The sequence below is a fragment of the Scomber japonicus genome, chromosome 3 (genome assembly GCF_027409825.1).
Source record: "Scomber japonicus isolate fScoJap1 chromosome 3, fScoJap1.pri, whole genome shotgun sequence".
NCBI classification, from domain to species: domain Eukaryota; kingdom Metazoa; phylum Chordata; class Actinopteri; order Scombriformes; family Scombridae; genus Scomber; species Scomber japonicus.
Window position 1 is genome coordinate 12,125,191 of NC_070580.1, and position 10,452 is coordinate 12,135,642.

Genomic DNA, 10,452 nt, shown 5'->3' on the forward strand with positions numbered 1-10,452 from the left:
CCACTGATCTGCTCCCAAAGATGTTCCCTGCAACATGGATGCAGCACTCTTTAAGTGTGGAGTTTTCATCATTTTTGCTGTAGCATAGCAACATGAATGACCCAGGTCTTTTCCTCATCTCTTTAAACCAACCAATAAGCCCTCTGGATGCCACATAAGATATTAAAAACAGACCAATCAGACATGTTTTCCTCTTCTCTTCCCCTTTCAGTTGCTCTGCCCTCAGACGTTTGGCAGGAGCAAACAATTGTATTTTCAATTAAAGGAGCTGAAGAAACAGCCAACATAGACAAACAATCTGTCAATCTCACAAATACACCAAACAAACATCTCACTAACATACAATAGTGAGTCCCTGTGCTGTAAACAGATGTCAGTCACAATGAGCACACTTCCCCCCACAACAAAACCAGAGTCAAATAAAAACTACAGGGAAATAAACATCATAAAGTTTTCTCTTTTTTCATGCTGCCAAGAACAAAAGTCAATTCCCCCATGGTGGGGCCTTTGATATAGACAGAGAGAGTGAGCTTAGAGCTTACGTTGTCAAAATGTATGTGTGAGTGTGTGTGTGTGTGTGTGTGTGTGTGTGTGTGTGTGTATGTGTCAGAGAGGTTGCATTTTGCAGGGCAGAGCCCACAGGATCCACAGTAGAGAACAATCAAGACATCCATGATACCCCCCTTTGGCACCTCTCTTTCTCTCTATGTATCTCTTTTTCCCTGATGTATTATCTGGGCTATAAAAACTACAGAACCCATGAAGACTACAGTATTCAACTGTGTGACCATCTGAATCCTCAAAACTTTATGCCTGAGCTGGGTTCACCGTTAGGTCCCAAACTATAGACCTTTTGATGTGCATCATAAACATTCTTCTTTGTCTTTCCTCCTTTTGTTGTGATTGTTTATATGGACTTCAAACCAAATGCGAAGTGTTGAGGCTGGTTGATCATTATGCAGACACAGCATGCTTTATGTCTGTATACTGCATGTGTTATATGGCAGCCTCATCAGAGAAAACATGAATAACCAGTGCATGGGTGCTCTGTCAAGTTTGGAGAACGGGAGAACAATCTGTGAGATTGGCCATCTGAACAAGCCTTTTTGAAAGTGGTAGGCTAATTATTTCCATTGCTATGTTATGATGGCAGACCCTCACAAATAAGCGCTGGAGCAGAGCTCAAGCTCTTGGATTCTGTTCCATTAGAATCTGGCATGAAGGAAGTCCTGTGAAAAACCCTATGGAACCAGTAAAGTGTAACTCATATGTTACACTGTTCATCCTGAAACCACATAAAATGACAAGGAATAAGGACATATTCAGCAACCTTAGTCAAAAAAGTTTATTTTTATCATATCATTATATCTCATGTACCCTAGAAACCCAGCCTGTTCATTTTTTATCTTTTACAATTCACCCTGAATCCCTCCATCATCTGCAAAAAGGTGTCACAGTAATATTGCAGGTACATGCGGCCCCTGTTCATCTCCTTAAAATCGACCCCCTTCATCCCTCTCCTCAACCCTCAATCATCCCACCACACATAACCCCCAGCCAACCCTTCCTGAATCCTCTCACAAAACCAAATAAACTATTTTTATACTGTACACATAGTGTGGTCTTTGTTAGTGAAGTGGCTGTTGGAGGTAGTAGCTCTAACCATAATGGTGTATCCATCTTTCCCTGCTCTGAGGGCTTATTGCTATATTTCAGTTTATTACTTGGATTTCCTGTGACATGAACTACACAACATAAATTACACTGGCTGAATGAGGTTAATGTACAATGTGTCAGTGAGTGGACATGGGTGCTCCTTTCTGTTTGAGCATGATTTTATGTGCCCTATAAACACCTAAAATCTGAACAAATCAGGTACAATAAAATAGGTAAAATACAATAAAATGAAATCATAAGAGACAGTTGAAAGGTGCCTAACCATTTAGACCCTTTGAAAGTAGTAATAGAAATGTAAAACCTCTTCCAACAGAGACAGGAAGCCAATGCAAAGATGCTAAAGCTGGTCTTTGACTTGTTTTTAGGAATATTAAACTTGTCACATGTCCAAATTGCACCAAATTTCACACTGCACTCCCTTGGGTCCCCAGCTCTACACCCAGCTAGTGTGAAGTCAATTGGAAGAAACAGTTCAAGAGATATGTGAGAGACATCCATACATCCATACATCCATACATACGTACATACATACATACATACAGAGATTCCTAGTTCCCCAGAGATAGTGCCTATTCAGAATGTACCTGTTAAGAACAGGCCAACTACTTCTTAGTTCTTGAGAAAATGATATTGATGTATCAATTGACAAACGTATCAATTAAAATTATATCAAATTAATAAATCAAATTATTGAAAAACTTCACCAGTGAGACTAAACTGAGTTTGAACCATAGAGGCAGTTTTTCGGCCTTCCATTGATTGATTCTGCTGCCAATCAAATGTGTCTGCAGTCCTGTTGGCTGTTTTAACTGCATCTGCTTCTGTTTTTTTCTGCTGTGTATGCTTGTTCTTCTCTCTGCTGCATTCAGATATGGAGTACTCGCCAAATGTGAAGCTGATCAGATGAACTGAACTGAGTTATGTGAAGGACACACACACACACACACACACACACACACACACGCACATACAGATTCCTTGCTTTTTAGTTCAGCAGTGCCTGTTAAAAATGTGTCTGAGACATCCTGCAGTAAGTCTTGAACGTACATGCCAAGTTTTGTTCTCAGTACACAGTTCCCCCGTGAAATTACTCGTTTCACTCTCAGAAATTGTCCAGATAAGTCTAAGGAACACGGTTAACGGCCAAATGGCCTGCGCAGGAATAGAACTCGTTTGGCAAGGTTTCGAATGTAATGGACTTTCATTCATACAATTTCCACACTGTAGGTATAAGATGTTTTCAAGACATTATCACTACAGATGTAATCCCACCTCTGACCAATGGCACAGTAGCGCTGTCCATATTTCCACACAGCAGAGAAAAAAGTGTATTTTTATATATTTTGTCAAGAACTGCTCATCCAAATAACTTCACACTTAACACTGCACTTCCTTGGGTCCCCAGAAATACATCCAACAGGTATGAAATAGATCAGAAGGATGGTTTTTGAAATATGTGGAGGACAAACATACATACAGATGGACAGACAGAGATTCCTTGCTTTATATGGAGAGATGAGTCATCCATCAGCAGCCTCAACCTCAGAGCAGTCATGACTAGCTGTGTGTGTGTTGAATGGAGCCCTGCAACCCACAGCGGATGAGAAGAATGCACACTGTTGTTAGGTTGATGTCAGTTCTGCATTGAGAGGAAAAACTTGACTCCCTTGGGAAATCTGGCCTGCATCTTTAATACAAGGCATTAATAATTGACACACCTTTTTTCTCTTTTTTAAAGAGAGAAGAAAAAATCAAACTTTTTTTCTCCCCAGTCTATGTTGACAGCAGAGAGGAGATGCGCTCTGTCAAGCTGATATTGGTCCACTACCTGGGCTTGAAATATAGTGATGTTAAAAGCTATTGATTTTACAGCATCATGCCTGACTTATTTTGCCCAGTAGGTAGAGTACGAGGTCAAGACATACCGCTGATGTTTTTTTCTGGAGGGATTTTGCATAGATTTGAAGAAGGTGAAGGCAGAAAAGTGTGAAAAGTGTGAAAGCTGTTTTGTCTGCTGCTGTATAAATATATTAGAAAAATGGACACAAACAAAATCAGTCTGATTCAAATTCCTGAGTAAACGATGTCCTTCTTGTGGTCATCAATATATTTTACAAGTGTTTGTGAGTATTCATCATATCTTGGGGAAACATGTACCAAGCTCCTTCAACAGTTGTCAGTGCATCTCTTCTGTTTCATTATAAATCGCAATAATTAAAAATAAGCATGAATCGCCCACTACAACACTTAAGCACTCAAGCACTATAAGTGTGGGACTTCTAGCCAGGTCCTGATCAAAAATGGAGGAGGGGATTAATGATTTCCTGCCGCCATGTATCTTTATCAAGTTGTGGCAGGCTTCTTAGTTGTCCCTAGACAGTAGTAAATTGTAAACAGTACAGCATATAAGAGAGTCTTCAGGTCCATTCACACCTCTGTATCAGGGCACAGAGTGTATTAAATCACCGAAGTGTGAACTGTTCGTTAAAATGGTCAGCCGCCCCCCCTGGAATATAGAAATGATTGATAAATGCAGGCTAGCCATTGGTCATGCAGGCTAGCCTCTGGTCATTTTGGTTGAATCAACCATTATTTTTTTAAAAAGTGTTTTTTAAGTGTATACCATGCAAAGGAATCTGACAATAAACTACCCTAAACTAGAGAAGGGAATGGATGATTTGCAATGAATGAATAATTTACTTTGAACTGTTTGCAGTTGAGGAACTCCTTTTTTGTAACACAAGTAGTGTTGCTCTAGGGGTAGTGTTAATGTTGATCAGTGGGGCTAACACTTTGGCTCAGACAGTACTGTATCTCAGCAACTTGGATGGATTGCCATGAAATGTGATACAGATACCCATGATGTTTGGATGATGAATCCTAATGACTTTGGTGATCCTTTACTTTTCATCTCCTGCCATCATGTAATATGTTCAAAATTACATTAGCATGTTAGCATGTTGACTTATCATTTAAAAGCAATGCAGTACAGGCTCACCGAGCTACTAGAACGGCATTAAGACTTTTTTTCCCTGTCTTGTTTGCATAAAGAACGAAATTAATTGGAAAATTTAACATAAACCTATACAAGGTAATATTATTTAATATTTGCTTGTAAATCCTTTGCAGTCAATAACGGAAGTATATGGCCTACAAGCATTACACACTTCATCTGCAGGCCTGTATTGCTACCATCTTCACTGCTTTTTGCATTCAGTCTGGTCTTCATCAAAGTGAAATGACCTTGGGCAGGAGTGTATTTTCATTGCCTTTATTCATACAATGGAGGATTTACATGATGATTTCCTGGGAGGAAATGCAGGCTAGCTCAACAGTAGCCGTTTTATTAAATTACATGGTCAAAACTGTAACATCTAGTTTTTTGGTGTTCCAAAAACATCAAATCTAAAAATGTTTTCTAGTACCATACCAGAGGGTGAAAAACTAGTGTCTACTACTTCTATTCATAAGTATATGATACAGTAGAAGAAGGACTAAAGGAAAAGTGTCTTAGTGTGCACATGATGGCTGGGTTTAGAGAACTTGCTTATTATTTGAATCATTCATTGCCCCAAACAAAACATTTATTGGATCTGATCTTGATTAGAAGTCTCCTCTCCATTAGAGGCTTCATGTAATATTCAGAAAGCCATTACAGCTGTCCTTCGAAGAAGAAATTACCTTGAGGAATATTGAAAAAGGAAAGATTGTAATTTGTATGTCTATATTGTGTACAGATACAGAATCTCGATCTTGCGCGTCTCCTTTGGGAGGAAATAGAACAGGATGTTTTCAGCAGTCAACATCCCATTAAAAAAAGAATCTGCAGCAGCTATGCTATCATCATGTTTGAATGGACTGAAAATCCCTGTGGTAGGTTTTCAGCACCTTGTTGAAACTAGGGTTTCAATAATTCAGACTTTTCTGAGGTTAAAAGTAGCTTCTAGTTAGTACAGTCAAGGTGAACCCAATAAGGTGGAGTTGACTGCAGTATGAGAACACTGAATTATGGTCGGAGGGGAATGTCATGCTGGATAAATGTGAACATGTTATACTCCTGGGTCAGAATAAATAATCCTTCTGGAAAGTCAATTTAAAGTTAAAGGAGTTAAGTTATGTTCACATTTGTTCAAGTCTAAAACAATATTCATTTGCCCACACTTAAATTACACATTCAAATTGCCATAATCATTCCTCCTGTTCATAGTGGCCACCAGCAGATCCATTCATAATGCACTTACAATGTAAGTGACATTTTAAATGTATTTTTATCAAGTAGATATTCTTAAATGTTACAGTCTTTTCAGTGCCAAAGTCTTTTTGTTACTATACTTCCAACACAGCTCAACAGGAAAAGATCGTCTGAGGAAATATAAAGAAAGAATTAGACATACCTAAAACCAGTGTTCATATAGAAACTTGACCATTGTTTTAAGATGGACTTGATAAATTGTGAACCTATCTTTTAATGGGGCTAGGTGGCTAACTCTACCAGACCAAGGCTGACCTGAGCAATGACATCCTGTGAATCTGTAAAGGCTGAAGGAGAGGAATGCAAGGGTTTGCTGAAAAAACAATCTTCACTGAGAAAATAAATATTGAGAAAAGTTTTAGTGTAATACATCACAGCCTTCACAAAATATATTGAATTAAAGATACCTTGCCCAAAGCAGAGCTCGTTTAGAGAACTCTGGTATCAACAATACTTGTACAATCTCATCTTTGGTTTAAAACACAAGGTCAAATAGTAATGAATTGATCAACTTACATAAAAGTCAAACCTTTATAATTCTCTGCAGTCTCCGTCTAGCTGTGTTTATCTCATTACATCTAGCTCCAGGGTCAAGGAAAGTTCAACCTTTCCCCATGTGATGAAACGTATTCTTTTCATTAGTAGTTAGGCCATTAAATTGGTATGCCTTTTGGTTCCAACCTCAGATAAAATCTGATACAGTGCCTTCTTCAAAATACACTGCAATCAGTATTCATCAAATAAAATCTCTGCTTCCTTAGATCTCTGCTAGCAACTACACCAAACTATAAGAGCAGAGCATCAACAAGCACAGTCTCATGAAATATTTTCTGTGTTTAACATTTAGCCATTAACTATCTCGCCAGTTTTTACTGGCTACGATGTGCTTTGTTTGGCCATCAATACAGGAATAAGTCAAGAATAGCCTCCCGTGGCACGAGAGCTTGGGACCAGCAGCTGAAAAGAGAGCTCAATTATAGCAGGCTTTGTGTGAGTTCTATTCTTTGAGCCTTGTATTGTATTTCTTTAGTACATAGCAAAATTAATGATAAATCCATATTTTTGGACAGCTGTGTAACTAATTTTCTGCCACAGGGTGATAACACTGGAACACAATGGAAGGCAAAGAGCACATATATGGCTGTATAATTGTCACACTTGGTAATGGAAGTTCTCAGCTATTGTGCCTTTTTACTTTGATGAAATTTTCTTTTCACTCTACATCTTTTATCTTATAGAAAACTGATGAGGTGATAGTGCCCAATTTTCTCCAGTAATCATATTATCATAGCAGTAAATCAGTGATAACAGAGTGCATGTGTAATGCTATTAGGCTAAATAAGTTTTGTTAGATAGGATTCTACCTCTTGCTCCATCTCTCTCTCTCTATCCATCCATCTATATCCATCAACATTCATGTATTATCAATGCATTCAATAACTTAAACTTCTTCCCCAGAGTTGTCTGTGATTTCTCGTCTCACATGTAACCCGGGGCTGTAGACGTCAGGGTGACAGATATCAGTCCTGGACCTTCTAACTTCAATGATGATTTTCAATGTACTTCTCTCTCAATGTTGATTTTCAATGCACTTCTCTCTCCTATCCTTCCTCTCTCTCCTCTCTACCCTAACCGATCGAGGCAGATGGCCGCCCACTCTGAGCCTGGTTCTGCCTGAGGTTTCTTCCTGTTTAAAGGGAGATTTTTTTGTCACTGTCTCCAAGTGCTTGCTCAAGTGGGAATGTTGGGTCTCTTTAAATTAAACGTAAAGAGTACGGTTTACACCTGCTCTATGTGTAAAGTGCCTTGAGATGACTTTTGTTGTGATTTGGCGCTATATAAATAAAGATTGATTGATTGATAATAGCTTTTTTAAACTGTTACAAACTGTGCGGCTCAAGAGTTGGGATATGTTATTTGCTGGTCAGAAATACATATCACAGTAAATTAACTTTAAAATACAGCCAGTGGAATGGTTATGCTTGGCTTTAAAGATCAGGTATTTTGTTATTTTTGACTAATTTTAAAATACTGAGTCTATTTTAAACTATATATCTGACGTTTTATTCACCTAAAGTTGTTTAGTTGATTTTAAATCCATTTTTTCTTGGAGCTCAGGTTGCTATCTGTCCTCCAGCACACTGTAAAAAAATATGTTGGCTCAACTAAAAAAAAAGAAGTACAGTAACCTGGCTGCCTTAAAATATTGAGTTAAGAGAGCTTAGGATATCTAGTTCTTTACACTTCCATATAAGTTTCTACCATTTATAATAATACATTAACCTCTTAATACACGCCCCTATTTTTTATGTAAACGACATGCCCAAGTTGTGAGCAGCACAGATCCCACATAGTTTGAGACTCAGAGATGTGTCTGGTATCATTGGAAAGGAAACACTCTCAGGATTCTTGTAAAAGTGTCTGTGTGATTCTGTGACTTACTGACAAAGAGTGGCAGAGGTTACAATGATGGGGTTGTTTACTCGCCCATAGGTTTGCCTTTACAATGACATGTGTACAGACATTCAGGGACCTCTCAGTGGGATATAGACACACTGAGGCCAGAGCCACATGTCTTGGCTTCATGCAGTCCAAATTTGGAGTCAAAAGACCAAAAGATGAATTTTTCAGAGTTATTTTTCAACAGGTATGTCCATGCGTTTTCCTTAGGTCCTTTTTGGAGACTCCAAATGGACACTTGGTTACCAAAGCTGTATAACCACAATCAAACACCTATAACTTAACAAAGTATAAGTAGTAATAAGTACAAATAATTAAATAAAACAAACCAATACTTACACTTGAATGAAAAGTCTTCACCTGTTGGTGTCGCCATTGTTGTGTTTTCGCGGCACTGAACAGCGCCGCGCAAAGGATCTTGGGATATGGGAGCATCTGGGAGGCCGCGAAGGATAGTAGCGGTGCATCCTCGAAAAAGAGGGAAAAGAAGGCCGCATTTCAAGGCTGCATTTGAAGGAGTCTTCGAATTGGGACAGCCTTCGCGCGGCGTTGTGACGTAATCGGCCTCTAAATGCGTACTTCGAGGATGCAGCCTCGCAATTAGGACCAAATTGGGACACAGCCTATGGCTCACGGTCGTAAACATCTAGTCACGTGTACTCTGAGATGGACGTGCAGGTCAGGAAATGACGTAAACGGACTGTATATGGTTTGTTATTTCTGTTATTACGTGTTGGACTAAATATATGGACATATTGAGGAAAGTATTTCGGTTTTATGGAAACGGATTTCATATTTCACAAGAATGGATATTTGGCAAGCTGTACAGAAAGTCCTGAGTCATAAGATGATCGTTGTGGATAAAGGGAAGACTTTGAAGGTATGTAGGCATTATAGCTTTTCTCACTTAGCTGAGTGGCTAGCCGAGCTAATCGCTAATACTATTACGGCTGTGAGCAACCATATAAGTCGTGAGTGGTCTTGAATGAATCAGGAGAATCTAAGCTTTCCAACAATGCACGGCATAGATATATATGTTTAAGGGTTGGTGTTTAAAACATTCAGAAGAACTTGTGGCTACCTCCTAATATCCGTCCCGTCCCGTGGACGGAACAGCGTGCGTTGTGAGTAATCTGAAAGTGACAAACAGTTGGATCAATTTGATATTTTAAGTTTAGTCAATAACATGTTTAGTACTACTAACAAGCATATTGAAGTTGTACAGTATGAACAAAATGCCTAGTTGAGCTGTCAATACATTATAAGTCAAACCAACAAAATTGTGTTTCAAGGAAACAACAAATAACAAGTTATTCTAACTAAACACCTTAGTTGAATGAACATAACATTTTAAGGCAGCCAGGTTACGTTTCAGTAAAAGTTGACCTCATCAATGCCTTCAATAGTCAAGTCAACTATATCACCTATCTTCTAAAATGACTGAGTGGAATACAAGAAATCACTTTTTAAAAAACAGTATTTTAACATCTTTTAACATTATATAATATGCACATGCAGGCTATTTCAGAAGCTACATAACATCAGCATTATTAATGACCACCTACTTTGATTAGCTGGAGATGTTGCCCCCACCTTCAACCCCAGCCAAGCAGAATATGACCTAATGAATAATGCAAGTTCCTTCAAGCCACATCTTTACCTGCAGTAATGGCTGCAGGTGGAGACATAAGACAGTATATAGTGATCCTCAGTGAAGGGGAAGAACCTTCTGTTGCACTGTTGAGATTTTAGTAAGATGTTTCAGAGTAGTACGATTGTGTCTAAGGTTACTCATGAAGTAAAAGTCATGTTTCCAAATGTAGCTGGAAGTGGCATGTCAGCATGCCAGTTCACTGCTCCACTTCGCTAACATTATGGTGTTTTTCCATTGTTTTGGGGGTAGTCATGCTGAGCCATGACTCCATTACACAGCACAGCAAAGTTAAATAAGTAGGTTACCTGTTGGAGGTATGCTGGCTTTTTTGACTTCTGTGGTCAAAGAGTACAGGTACGAGAATAACCTCAAACAGTGAAGGTGTGAGCTGGAAAACTAATACAATGAG